Genomic DNA, 15,990 nt, shown 5'->3' on the forward strand with positions numbered 1-15,990 from the left:
ATGATAATTAATAATTGAAATAAAAATATAAAAAATATTTATTTATTTATTTTTTTATTTTTGCAAATATGCGAATCTCAACATAAAATTCGCAATTCGATTCTATTAGTATGCGAATTAAATCCGGTCTGATTCAAGAACCTTGTGGATGGAATATATATCTATAGTTTTTGAATTAGATTCAAATAAATAATGTAAATATGATCGAATCCGATGTATAAAACACCCCTAGCACACTATAAAGGACAAAAGCTTATAGGTATTCATTATTTTCTACGGAGAGAAAAAAAAAAAGGAAAAGGAAAACTAGAACTATAGATTTGAAGGACATCCAATAATAATGTTGCGTTTCAGATTTGGATAATGCAAGTTATTATTGAGGGGTTAACCAGGACAAGCTGTGGGTTCCACCAATAACACTTCAATGATCATCAAATTAAAACGTTCCACATCTTTGACACGTCACCAAAGACTTTTGCAGCTTACATGAACTTGACCAATTATGCTATTGACATTACCTTGATATTAGTGTGAAATAAACCTCCAAAAGTTAGGTATTCAGAGAAAATAATGACCGGTTACTAGATACTATCAGTATAGTAATCAAAATAATATCTCAAGAGAAATATTTTGATACGGAATTAATATTGGTAAATTTCAAATACACGGGATAAGAGGATATTTTTTTTTGCCATCGTATAGAAAATTATTTTTGACATCATGTATAAAATTTACATTATATCTCGTGAAGTGCAAGAAGAAAGTGCATTATATTAATAGTGTCTTATCGTTAAATGTGTCTAAATCTATTCTCTTATCTAATCTCATTTTTTCTTTAATTTCTATATATAAAAATTTCACACTTCTTCTCACAATATATATTCACTGTTTTTATTTATTTTTCTCTATCTAAAATATAAATTTTCATTTTTCTCTCTACTCTTTTATCTTTATAGCTCATAGATAAAAAAAACCTCCATAATTACCACTTTTAATTGTTACACAGTAGCCGATGAAATTCAAAATAGAAGAAAAAGAAAAATCTAAGAAGAATAGTGGGGATGAAGACGAGATTTAGAGCATTTGAAAGGTGATTTGGATTTTAAAACACTTGTGTACAAGATTTATGAATTTTTCTTTTTATATATTTTTTATTTGATTTTTTTTGTTTTTATTTTATGTTGTTGCTAGCAAATAATAACTAGATCTTTTTACTCTTATTTGTTGATAAGATTTTTTTAATTTTTTTTGTGTGTAAAATGTTAAAAATTTTAGTTTATAATTATGTTATGAATTTTTTTTATTTAATAAATATATTTAAATGTTTTTTATATTTTTTGTTACTATTTGTTTCTTTAGGAGGAAATTATCAAGCAATTTTGATGGAAAATTAAAATAAAGGCAAAGAGGTTGATGGATTAGTTGAAAATGGAGAAGAGGTAGAATGATGAAGGGCACAATAATAAGGTATATATCATATGTTGGACTTCGTTCACCGCCACCGGTTGTTTCTTCCCTAACTACTTATCCCATTAAATTAATACTTGAAAAAAATAATAATAAATTATAAATAAGAGCCTAATAATGTATGATCATATCATTTCCATCTTTCTCGATATATACGGAGACACTAATCCAGAAATATTATTATGGGACAATAATATATATAATATTAAAAAATTATGTAAAAAATTATATAATATAAAATATATTAGAAAAATATATCAATAGAAAATATATTTTAAAGTGCAAATTAAAAAATATGTGTATATGTTTTATTAATGAAGTAGTCGATTCTTGGCATTATAAAATTCATCGGTAATAGAATTTGTGTCAAATTTTTTAGCAATTTTTTTAAATATAATTAAAAGACAATTAACAAAAAATTTATTTTTTGTTTTATTTCGGAGTCATTCTTCACAATATTCATAACTAAAAAAGATCTTTCAATTGTAGTAGTTGAAACAGAGAGAATTAATACCAAATGATAAAAAAGACGATTACAAGAAAAAAAATATACTTTGTGGGATTTAAAAAATTTTAATTATTAGTAATAATATCTTTTTCATATTTTTTAATGTTGTTACTTATTTTTTAGATATTAAAAATCATTAATATTTAGGTTGGACTAAATTATTATTTATAGGATAAAGTATACTTTTTGTTCCTAAAGTTTGACAAAAAAGTTTCAAAAATACCCCTAAGTTTTATTTTGTTTTAATTTTGTCCCAAAAATTTTCAATTTGCATCAAATATATCTTCGACGGCTAAATTTTTAAAAAATTTAAGACCAATCTAATAATAATTCATGAAAATTATGTTTGATTTGCTTGAGTTGAGGGGTTATTTTTATGAAATTGTTGTTGAATCGGTCTTAAATTTTTTAAAAAATTAGCCGTTAGAGAGATATTTTTGATGCAAATCAAAAATTTTTGGGACAAAATAAAAACAAAATAAAACTTAGAGATATTTTTAAAATTTTTGTTAAACTTCAGGAACAAAAAATAGACTTTACCTTTATTTATATTAGACTAAATATTAAATAAAATTTTTAAATAATTAAATCATACTTAATAATTTACTATTATTAATTTTAAAAAAAAAAAGTTGGAGCCGAGGTCTCCACTCGCCCCCACCTGGATATATATCGAGAAATCAAACATGTAAAACATGTGTTTCAAAAGTAAGGCCTTATATACATGCATAGTTAATTATTACAGCGGGTGCAAGAAAATAAGCTTCTAGATAACCAATGTCACTTTACGAACTAGCTAGTATTAAATATAATATTATGGTTTCTAATAATTATGATACAAAATAATTATATTTAAGTTTTAAGGTAAGATTCACTCGCCAAAATATAACTTACGAACATTATTTCTATTTTTATTTATCTATCTATTAGTTATAAACAATGAGTGAAAGTAGAGGAAAGCAAATCATTCCTTCTCAATAGTTAAAAAGAAGAAGAGAGACGAGCCTGATATGATTACAAATTTTGTAAAATATTAGTAGCTAGAAACTATTTGCAAAAGAGGAAGAATAGAAGTGAATAAATTAGATAAAAGGCATGCATGCGCACATGCATATCTCCTAGCAACATATCGAATTAGGCAAGAATAAAAGGATATTGATCATATATCATAGATTTTTGTCTCTCCAAAGAAGAAGATTACTACCACACAAACCCCTTCTTAGATTTTGTTGTTTAGTTCGGAAAGAGGAGGAACAATTTGTTGATGCAGGACCATGCGTCTCACTCGGAAGTTGCCAAATTAAACAATAATGCATTGCACCTAGACTCAATCTCACCACCAATACTAATTAATTAGTTCCATTGTTTCAAGAAACATGAGAGTTTTGTGCTATAAATTTCATTGAGTTCAATGTATTGTTGCACAAACTATATATAAATATGTGGAAAGTTTGTAAGTATATGGTATACTGGTATTTAGTGTTTTTTAATTATTGATTTTAATTATATATTATATATTATATTTTTTATAAATTACTGAATTACAGAATATATTTAAAAAAATTTTAAAATATATACTTAAATTAGTTGAGTTATGAATGTACTTGAAATTTTAAATTCACAGAAAGAGTATTATTGTGGTAGGAAAGGAAAAGTATGAGGAGTTAATGGAATATTTGTACAATGTGTATAATGAAGGTTTATGGAGTATTAGAGATATAGCCATTAGTGTTACCTTTTTCCATCAGCTGAAATTTTTTGGATGAATGGTATCATGACATGGTATTAGAGCCTTAGATCCGAAAGGTTAAGAGTTCAATTCTTGGTGAACCTCAAAATTAGTTTAAATTTTTGGGAAGATATTTATTATCCCTAGTACTCGGATGGTTATTCTAGATAATATAGGAGATGCTCATTTTGTAATTTAATAACTCATTATACACATTGTACAAATAGACTATTGTCTCCTTAGTGGGATCTGGTACGAAAAAAGAGAAAAAATATTTTAAAACAATTGGAATCTTGTAAAATTTAATTATCCATTCAGATATTGTAGCATTATTATTTTGCATTTGAGTATAAAATACGTAAGTCGTATATATCATTTTGTTTTATCTAAGATAGCAACAAGAAAAACTCCAAGAAATGGTTGTTGCCATTATTTCTCTTTTGTCTATTGTCATTTCTATATAATAAAATAATAATAATCTTATTTAACAATTTCTCTTAGAAAAATACTCACCGACAAAAATGTCAACTTCGTAATTATTCTTTTATATACAAGTTAAGTTGAATATTTTGAGAGAGAATTAAGGAAAAGAGGGGGTGGGGATATGTGAACTATTTTCACAATCGACAAAAATGAGGGAGAACAGTTACGTTGAGAATTCGGATTTATTTTTTTCAACTCGTAGTTTGTACAGATGATTTTGTATTTGTTTTCCTTAAGATTTTGGGTTCGAGTTTTGTATGTGAGGGAAAGGATAGAAGCTAGAAAATATTAAAGGAATAGTTTTTATTAAACAAATAAAGAAATCAACACTTTTAATTTAATAGGTGCATTATTAGTGACTTTAAAAAGAAGAAGTTAATATATAGTGGTACTAACTAGACACTCAATAATAAGTAACACCTACAATATACTAATAAGTTTAATTAAGTTTTAGAATAACAAATGCATTTAATTATTAGCTTTGAAGCTAAGTTTGACGGAGAAATTCATTGTATGATGTGCATGAATGGCTTAAGAGATTTTTGGAACAGAACCAGGCTAGATAACCCTTAAGCAAAACAAGCTAGACCAAACTTCTGTCAACCTCTCTTTTTGTTTTTCAGGTGCAACATGTTTTAGTGATCACTAGGGTCAGTAGTGTCAATATAACCAGAGTTTTCCGTTTAAAATAATTATAATTTACACATAACTCTCTACTTCATGTTCAAAATTAAACAAGGATGCAGTTCACATAGAAAAGTAGTGACTCAATTGCAAACCATGTCAGATCAATGAAAATACGGTGTAAACTTAATGTAGGAAAATACGTGTAAGAACAGTATTCAGGAAATTAAAAAAATTTAGCTCAAATAGAAACTACCTATTTAAAACCTCTTAAGGGAGAATTCTATGGGATAATTAATAAGTATCAATTAATAACTAATGATTATAACCTGTTTTGACTTCTTTGTTTTTGGTCTTAACCTGTTTTGAGTTTTGACAGCATAAAATAATTAATACTATGTACAGTAAAAAATTGATATTATTAAAGAATAAAATTAAAATTTATTTCTATGTATCGTTTTTGTCCTCAACGTTTTAGTCTTATTTACGTCCCTAACGTTTAAAAATCGTCTCAATTTTGTCCCGCCGTTAATTTTATTAACGGATCCCTAACGGCAGGACAACATTGAGTCAATTTAAAAACGTTAGGACGTAAATAGGACGATTGAAGCGTTAGGGACAATTTTGATATTTACCCCAAAAGTTGGGGACAAAAACAATACTTTACTCAATACTATATATAGCCTTTAGTGGTACAAAAATAATTATAATAATTAATTATTGCAATATCAATTCACCACTTAATTTCATATTTATGACAATTAGAATTATAAATTTATGTTTAATTTTTTATATAATTATAATTAAGATATTTTTCTAAATTAGTATAATTATACATTATTCATTAAATGCTAATAGTAATATAATTCTAATAAAGATATTTTTTAAAAAATAAATTTAGAAAAAAAATAGTACTTTTATTTAAAAAAAATGAATTCATGAGGAATTGATACCGTATTTTCATTAGTTGGGAAAAAAAATCTAATTTTACTATATTAAGTAGATTATTTTATATAATTATAATAAAAATATTTTTTTAAATTAGTATAATCATGCAGTATTCATTAAATGCTAATTGTAATATAATTATAATAAAGACATTTTTCTAAAAATAATTTTAGAAAAGAGAATAGTGCTATCATTACATGTAAACCATTGTGGTAAAAGACAATCGAACTGGAACATTAGACAATAAGAATAACTTAGAGTAACAACAAATAAAAAATTATCAAAAGAATAATATAATAGAATGAGTATATAAAAAAAATTATCAAAAATTATAAATTGTACCTTAAAAGGATCGGATCAACTTCAATAAAAAACGAAGAATATATTCTTATTCTATGAAGTAGTAAAAAAATACTAAATATAAAATTATGAGCTGACTCTCAAATTTAGATTCATGTACCATAAAAAAATACTATTTATAGACCTTAGTAAAACAAAAATAAATATGTAAATTACTTATTATTAAGGCAATTTTTTATTATGTACAGTAATTACGTATTATAATTGATAAGTAGTTTAATAGTGCATTAAATATTGATTTGATATAATTATAACGAAGATATATTCTTAAATTAGTATAATTATATATTATTTATTAAATATTAATTATAATATAATTATAATAAAGATATTTTTTATAAAATAATTTAGAATAGAGAAAAGTGTATTTATTTTGGAGAGAAAACGGAGTCACGAGAAATCGACATCTCACCTTTATTAATTGGAGAAAAATCAAATTTTAGTATATTAAATAGATTAGTATATGTATCTATGTACAAAAAAATTTATAAAAGTACAAAAAGTATTTATATTTTTAAATATTTTAAGAAAAAATACACGAAATAATTACTATCCTAAAAAAATTATAAATTACTATCAAAATCAAAATTTAACTTGAGAATAGTGAATAATCATTATTTTACGTTCTTTTGAAGTGAAATAATTATTCATTGATTTCAATACACAATTTAAAATAAAAATTAAAATATTTATATTAGGAATATATTTTTTCAAAGATTTTTCTATAAATAACATTGATAGTTGAATTTGTAGACATTTTTATGTAATTCATGAGCAAAACTTTTAAACTTATTTTTAACTTTTGAAAGTGCCACATATAATTGGTCGTCTAAAAACTGGTTTGGATAAGTACAATTCAACATGAGATAAAGTTTGTCCATGAAACTTATTAATTGTCATAACAAATAATACTATTATGGAAACTATCTTTGTTGAAATCTAACTCGGACGGTTTCATTTGTTGGTACTATATTCATTATTGAAATCAAAGCAACATGACCCGTTAAAACTTCACATCCTAATGATTTCTAAACTTCCTAACTTATAACCTTTTACCTTTAGAAAAACTATTGAATTGGTCAATATTCTTAAGTAAAATCACCAGAATACCAACCTTGAGCATTAATTTATGTGGAGATAAATCAGAATAATTTACGTTATTCAATAATTTAAGACTATAGAGATTTAGTTGACTCTCCATATTCCCTTCATTCATACAAAATGAATTCGAATTAAGATATATTTTTTCTCCTCTAGAATAATAGTCATTAAATGGTTGTTGACATCTTTAATAATGTCCAATGTAAGAGCCAGTATAGTTCTAGTTTTAAAAAAATATTTTGAATTCATGTTTTTTAAAATATTTGGATAAAAAAAATGAACCAACTCATAAAATGTCTAGTTCAAAAAAGGAATAACAATATCTTCCGAAAAACATATCCCATGTAACTTGGCCTGAGAGTTGTGGTTGAGGTGCATTAAAAGACGGCAAATTGCGTAGTAATGGCCAGGAGATGTCAGATTCTATTTCAACTCATCATGGCTGGAGGCTCTTAGTGTTAGAGAAGAAAAGAAGGTTAAGGTTACATGTTCTTAACAACTATTTGATATATTTAGAAGGTGAGAAATGAAAAAGTCTTCAATGGAAAGAATATGAATCTAAATGCAATAGAATGAGAGATATAGCGTTAGTGTAGAATGTGGATGAAGGGCCAAGCCATGTGTGCAACAGAATGAGACACGGATAATACATGAGAGACCTGAACTGAGAGTCTTCCATATTGATTCGGAGTCATATTGATGCTTGATTGAGTATTGATTAGTTATGTTATTTGGTCATTTTGTGGGTTGTTGTTTTTCTTTGCTTGTCTTATATGCTCTTATATACGTTGGTTCGAACTTTATCCCATTGTGGGATCTTACTGGAACTATCAAAAAACGAAAATCTCAGATTCACCATCTATATTGTCACCTATTAGACCATTACCAATTTTCAATAACCACCCATCAAATTATTTTTCCTCATCTTAATCTAAAGTAGTTGTCCCTATAGAGAGTTTATATTTTTTGTTAATTTGAGCACCAGACCAAACTTCCAAAAGTAAGACGAATTTACAATTGAATGAATAGTATCTTGTCTCGACCCTTATGGAATGACAGGAAGAATTTGTCTAAAGACTCCACCTAGTACAACCACTTTTTTTTCAAAGGACAAATTTTTGTTATATGTTAGAGAAAATCTCATAATATCACTCAAGCATTTATCAAGTACTTCGTAGCAATACCTACTAACCATTGGAGCCTCATCCCAAATTATAAGTTTAGTTTTCAGCAACAACATTATTTGAGAAAAACCAGGTTTAATGTTGCATGTAGAATCCTCAGTTATATTCAGTGGTATTTTAAAATTTTAGTACGAACTCATTGAATACAATTATTAATTTATTGATATATGCAAACATCCCCAAATTGCAATTTGTAGGTTGCAATAAAATCCCTCCATCCAAAAAAAACTTAAACTTAATTTGCCTACCAAAACTATTAAAATACTTAAAGTAGAATCTTCTATCAGTAGAAGAATCGGGACCAATTATAATACAAAAATGCTAAATATAAACATACATGCTATATGATTACATGACACCTACTTAATTGAATGACTTAATATGAACAACTTCGTATATTTAATTAGGTCACACTTATAAAAACCACAAAAATTATCACAAAATAGATATAATAAAATGTGTGAGATTTAGATAAATTAAATTAATTTATTGATATATTTATTTAGTTATAATTGATTTGATTTAATGAGTTAAAGTAAATATATCAGAAAACACTTTTAGAAGCATGTCACGTTAGCTCCATCATTAAGTGAAAAAATTTGAATTTTATATAATAGATTATGAAAACGTGTACTAATATATGCCAACAAAGTATTATCCAGATCACCTTATAATTTTGAAAGGGAATTTTTTCTCCTGTTTAATTCAAAGGTGTTAGGCGTATTTTTCTATTGTATAAGTAGTAAAAATAAATTAAGAATATAACATGTTTTGTTTGCGTTAGTGACCAACAACTTAATTTAACCAATTTGATTTAATCTAGTGGTTTGTTTATTATGTTGAAAATTTTTTAATCCTTTAATTTTAAGATCATCTATGTTAAAATTATTAAAAAAGAGAGTTAAAAATATAAAAGCGTATCTAAATTCGTGATCACCATCTTAATTTATTGTTTGTGATTCTAATGTGTGATTTTTTGATATTTTTCAACCAAAATCTATCAAATTCTTATTTTAGACTGAATAGTAATTTTTTTTATAAAGTTCATAATCCTAATGTACGCTTTTTTAATCTTCTTCGACCAAATTCTATTAAATCCTTATTTTAGACTGAATATTATTTTTTTGATAAGACAAGGATTGCATAGTAATTTTGGTGTATTGAAAAACTAAAACCCTAGAGTTATATTTATACTAGGTTATTGGTTTCATTAAGACCATCTCCAATAGAAAACTCATCTCAATTTTTATTTATGGTCCACCTATCATAAAAAGTAACTCTACATTAGTTTTTACATCATAAATTGTGATCCCACTTAATTAATTAATTAAAATTATTAAAATTAATATAGTTATTATTTTTTTCAATAATATTATTTAAATTTATAAATTCAAAAATAATTCACTATTAAAAAATATTAATAATCAAGAAAGAAATTTATAACATCTAATTTTACAATAGTTACTTTCATAAACAAGTAATAAGACCTCTCTTATTACTTTTTCATATTGAAAAAGTAATAAGAATTCAAAATGAAAAGAGCTGTCTTATTCAAAACCCCAATTATGAAATTCCTCTCGCCCACTTCATACCTCAGAACGCACCGTTCTTATAGAGAGAGAGAGAGAGGCGCTTTCACATCTTCTTAAGCCGAAATGAAATGGCTGGGGAGAGGGAAGGTTCCCTTTTTTTAGTTTTAGGGTACTCCGGGAAACAGATCCAGTGGAGACGGGATGGGGCCTGTAGCTCAGAGGATTAGAGCACGTGGCTACGAACCACGGTGTCGGGGGTTCGAATCCCTCCTCGCCCACAACCGGCCAAAAAGGTAAGGACCCTTACCTCTGGGGGGTAAGAAAATCATGATCGGGCTAGCGGACCCAAAGCTATGGAACTTGGGTGTGAGTATTTTGTCGAAATGGAATGGCCTTACCTTATTGTTTTCTTAAAAAATAAACAAAATTTTCGTAAATGGTGGATATTTCTAAATAAAAAAAGTATGTTCTAAGCTTTAGCTTTTAATCCGCATATTTTTACCCTTCGTAATTCTTCCTCAGCCAGACTTGTATAAGAATTTAAAATGAAAAAAGTCGTCTTATTCAAAACCCCAATCATGAAATCCCTTCTCGCCCACTTCACACCTCGAAACACACCATTCTTATAGAGAGAGAGAGGCGCTTTCACATCTTCTTAAACCGAAATGAAATGGATGGGGAGAGAGAAGGTTCCTTTTTTTAGTTTTAGGGTACTCCGGGAACAGATCCAGTGGAGACGGAATGGGGCCTGTAGCTCAGAGGATTAGAGCACGTGGCTACGAACCACGGTGTTGGGCTTCGAATCCCTCCTCGCCCACAACCGGCCAAAAAGGTAAGGACCCTTACCTCTGGGGGTAAGAAAATCATGATCGGACTAGCGGATCCAAAGCTATGGAACTTGGATGTGGGTATTTTAATTTGTCGAAATGGAATGGCCTTACCTTACTATTTTCTTAAAAAATAAACAAAATTTTCGTAAATGGTGGATATTTCTAAATAAAAAATTTATGTCCTAAGCTTTAACTTTTAATTCGCATATTTTTATCCTTCGTAATTCTTCCTCAGCCAGACTTGTGCGAAATAGCAGAACAAGTAAAGTATTTGTAGCATAGCAAAACTGCCTTCCTCGTCATTAATATGTTTGCTCGCGGTAATTGTAGCCTCTCGGGAGAATTGATGACTACATCAAAGATTCACTTGCTATTGCTAATACTAGTACATCGGAGAATTCTGAATTTGTTAGTTTAAATAGCCCTGGACTGTGGAACAAGGGAGTATCCCGAACCTACACCGAGGTATTGACGACGATTCTCAAATATCGCAGAACCGAATGGGATACGATGAGATAGAATGCAATAGAGACAAACAAAAGACAGGAGAAATGGGTTACCTACTTTTAACGGTCAAAGCGAACCCAACCCTTTCATTTTGAATTCAAGAATTCGGAATGAACCAAACCTCCCCAAGTAGGATTCGAACCTACAACTAGTCAATTAATAGCCGACCACTCTACCATTGAGCTAATAAGGAACAACGGAAAATTTGATCTCATAGAGTTCAATTCCCGTTCTCAACTCATGACCAATATGAGCTTGAAGTTTCCTTCGTAACTCATGGAACTTCTTCGCAATGGCTCCATTCATATGCCTTATTTGAAAGGAAACCTCAAAGTGGCTATATTTCATTATATTCCACCCGTATCAAAATTTTACTCGTTTTAGATCCCTCTCTTTGGTGTCAGTGAGATAAGAGATGTCATTTCTAGTCTATCTCTTTCTATTTTTATATAGAAATTTGGAAGGTTGAAAAATCATTATATAAATATATGGATTGAAAATTAGATAATAATCCAGAGATTGCAATAGATAATAAAAATAGAAGATAATAAAAAATAGAGATTTGCGATGATTTTTCAATCTTTTATACTGGATTATCTAGTATACTTATGCATAAAGATAATGAATCCGGTCGTTGTGGTCGAACTCTATTATGAGTTTCTGAGCACATTCTCCATAGGGCTCTCTTATCTCTTCCTTCTTCGAGCTCAGATTATGCAAGAAGGGACTGAGAAGAAACTATCAGCAACAGGTGGGTTTATTACGGGACAACTCATCAGTTCATATAGATCTATTATGCACCTTTGCATCTAGCATTGGGTAGACCTCATATAATAACTGTTATACCTCTACGCTATCTTTTATTTCATTTCTTCGGCAATAATAAAAAAAACTTTTTGAATTATGGGGAGAAGAAAAAGAATTCAATACTTAAATTTAGCATTCAAAGAATATTCTTTACTAATCTTATTTTTCAGTTATTTAACCTCCTTGTCTTACCAAGTTCCATATTAGTCAGATTAGTAAACATCTATATGTTTGGATGCAACAATAAATTGTTTTCAACAAGTGGTTTTGGAGGTTGGTTAATTGATAACATTTTTTTTATAAAATGGATTGAATTTGTCTGGATACAACAAAATAATGTTATTAAATCTAATGTACGCATTCGCTCTAAAAAGTCCATTTTATCAGAATTTTAAACTTCTATGGCTTAACTCTTTAGTGTTTTTTTATTTCTTACGTGTTTATACTATTTAGGCCGAACACCCTTACCCTTTGTTTTTAAAAAGAAACGTTCAAAAAGTAAAGAAAACGGTGAAATTGAAAAAAACAATTTTGATGTTGAAAGAATTTAAAAAACAACAAGAAGTTACTTTCATAAACAATAACGACATAATAATATTGACTAATTTTAAAAGTTATATCACAAACGAATAAAACATACTACATCACAATGGTTAATTTTATAATGTGGTTAACATTTTAAATCTTTTAAATAAAAATAAGCAATCCAACCAAAAATTATTTTGTAAAGTGTAAAAATATTAATTTATTTTTTTATATAAATAAAAATAATTAATTATAATTTAATATAATAATATATTATTTTGTAAGGTGTAACAACATGAAGAGCAGGCCTTTAAATTTGTGCAATTAAAGAAAAGATTGAATTGAATTGTGTAACACCTTAACTTCTAGCACGTCATGATCGTATTAAGAATAAGGCGTTACGACTCTATTATCCTTTTATTAGCTATTTAATGTTGACCTTCTACACGTTAACTGGTCGATAATTTTTAAGAAAAACGAAATTTCTTTTAGTTTGGTATATACTTCAAACTCAACTATGTCAGATAAACATATACTCACATAATTAATATTAATACATAATAATAGTTCATACAAGACTTAAATACAAACCTACCCCTCTGTAAAAATACAACACTTTACAACATCAAGGGTGAGGGGAAATAAACTCAAAAGCAACTAGCCAAACAAGCCTTCTATTCGTCCGTAGCTTTTCAATTAGTCATCCTGTCTATACCTCTGAAAGGGTTCTTTTAAAAACTTTGGGGTGAGAACAAAGCCACACATTCTCAGTAGGGAACGTGAACGCCACAATAAACAGAGTAAATACAAATAGCTACTTCATATCATAAAAACAATTTCACTTAAATCAGTTTTAAATTCCTTTCTTTAAATCACGTTACTTAAACAAAATCCTAATCACATTAACAATTCCTTATCCATAAACAACATTCCTAAATATATTATTAAGACCACAATATAAGTAAAATATCCATCAAGCTAGCACACAAGTAAATCACCAAAACAACAGCACAATCACAAATAAACAAAATAAAACAAACACAATCAAATGTAAATGCGCAAACAAGATGATGCATGCCTGTTCCTAGCACAGGCCATGAGCTCATGCGTCGGTTGCTACCCGCAACCCAACGTTACTCGGAGTGAACCCCGAATATGGTTCCTTTACTGTGTCAGTTAGACACCTTAACATCACGGTTACCCGTGTCAATTAGGCCTCATTATAATAACATTCTAATGTGTATCGCAGTAAAAAACAGTGCTATCAGTTAGGCGAACATTCCCGCATTAGCAATCTCAAGCTATCAATTAGGCGGGCACTTTCGCATTAGCAGTTTGGCACAGGACCCGTTTAACATACAATTCTCATTTATTTATTTCATTCATTACTTTCCTTTTCTTTCTCTCTAAGTATCGTTTCCATTATTCCTCCACTTAGCTAAGCATACCTCCGCATCACCAAGAAGCTAAAAGTACCTCCGCATTACTGTGAAACTAGGCGTACCTCCGCATCACCTTTTAACTTTAAATGTATCTTAGGGATAACTTACACACCTTTGTTTAACTAAGTTCATACATTCTGCCAAATTCGGACATATCCTTTGGGTCTAAGCCAAGTTTTACCACGTTTAGATTAGAATTGAATTAGATAGCTAACTTAATAAAATTTGCTGCTACACTAAAGAGAATTCAGAAAAAATACAACAAGCAGTCCTGTTTTTGATAAATCTGTAATAAATTCAATTTTAATCCATTACTTCTAAATTTTGGTGAGGATATACTTAAAACTAATAAGTTTTAGTACAAATAAATTCTAAATCCATAGCACCTCGTTTGGTTAATTAAAAGTCAGTTGGAAGTGTTGCCCTGTTACTTTAAATTAGTTCTTCATTTTCTGTGAACAACCCAATTTTCAAGGGACATAACTAACTCTACAAAATAGTAATGGATATGAAATTTGTACTCACTTAAAATAGACTGATAGATCTTTAAAATACGTTTAAAAGCAACTCAAAATTTCAAAAAAATCAAAAGTTATAGGGTCTGAAAGTTGGTAATGTAGAACCAGAAAACCAAAAAATTTTACAGCAACCACTAAACTTCAAAAATTCATATCTTCCAAACCACTTGGTCAAATTCCCTAAAATTTTTTGGAGTAATATGGACTTATTAAAATTTGATAAAACAAATGAGTTGGTTCGAAAATAATGTCTTGATTACTCCCAGTTTTTATTTTAAATTGCTGCCCAAACTGTTTAGTAATTTCTGCAGCAAGACTTCTTAATTTTCACTAAACAAATTTAGTCCTCTAGGTTATGTGGTTATACAACATATAACAAACAGGGTGGCTATGCATCGTTTAAGGTGCTGGCACGTGCCGAATTTATTTAATTTCAGTTGTCTTTGGTATTTGCAGTTAAACATCCGTACCCTTTCAACGATCAACTTGTTATATATATCCGTCATATAGGTCCAGGGGTTTGTATAGGGCAAGCATGGCAAGAGGGAACAAGGATAGAGCAAGTGCCGAGAAAATTATGCAGCGAAATTTTAATGGTGAAGGATTACAGATCATTGTGAGATCATTGAATGAATTATTTGTTATACAGTTTGTGTATTTGCCAAGTGATAGTAACGTGCGAATGTCTCAAAGGCATGCATGAAGGAAATATGATTGCATTGCATCTAATGTTTTCTGTTTTAGTTAGAGATGGAATAGAGTGTATAGCTTGTCAAGAGAATAGCATGCTGTTAGAGGTTACTTTATTGAGAAGTGACTGCCAGTGTTTCGATCATAGCTTTGTAGACATTGATTATTCTGGTTGAAAAATGAATACAAGTAGTTACATTAGTTGTTTATTTGAAATTCAAAATGTAATGATTTTGTTAGGAGTGTACTTACATATTCACCTTTATTCACATCAGCATGCAATAAACAGAAAGTATTTAAACCTGTTTTCATTCTAAATGTCTCTCAAAACACTTCAGAGCACAGCATACACACGAACTAAAATTCTTAATAAAAAATGGTCATATGAACAGGGTTTTGTTTTCACCAGCTTAGGAAGGCCAAGATTGGCTCGTTCTTATATTCTAATTAATGATAACGAAAAGGTTTATTTGATAAACTAATCTCTATAGTTGACATATTTCCATGTTAAATACGGTGTTACGTAGCAGTTGCACCTGAACCTTTGCAGATGTTGCACTCGCAATTTTGTCAAATCGAACCGATACAAAACATAAATTATATAGCATTTCATGATAAATACATATTCTAACTAAAGCAAACGAAGATCGATATTCATAAGGAACCTAATTAAACATGAAGACAGTTAGACAGAGCCTATAAAAATAAAAAAATAGAGAATGAAAAAAAAAAGAG

At 28.6% G+C, this 15,990-nt stretch overlaps 1 non-coding gene and 1 pseudogene across 1 annotated transcript; both read left to right on the forward strand.

The window, feature by feature from the left end:
- The first annotated feature begins 10,140 nt into the window (after nucleotides 1-10,140).
- TRNAR-ACG (transfer RNA arginine (anticodon ACG)) lies at nucleotides 10,141-10,214 on the forward strand. The gene has a single exon. It is a non-coding gene; the product is annotated as a tRNA-Arg (tRNA).
- Nucleotides 10,215-11,840: 1,626 nt separating this feature from the next.
- LOC107476391 (uncharacterized mitochondrial protein AtMg00370-like) lies at nucleotides 11,841-12,561 on the forward strand (annotated as a pseudogene).
- The last annotated feature ends 3,429 nt before the right edge of the window (nucleotides 12,562-15,990 follow it).

The sequence above is a fragment of the Arachis duranensis genome, chromosome 2, assembly GCF_000817695.3.
Source record: "Arachis duranensis cultivar V14167 chromosome 2, aradu.V14167.gnm2.J7QH, whole genome shotgun sequence".
Lineage (NCBI taxonomy): Eukaryota > Viridiplantae > Streptophyta > Magnoliopsida > Fabales > Fabaceae > Arachis > Arachis duranensis.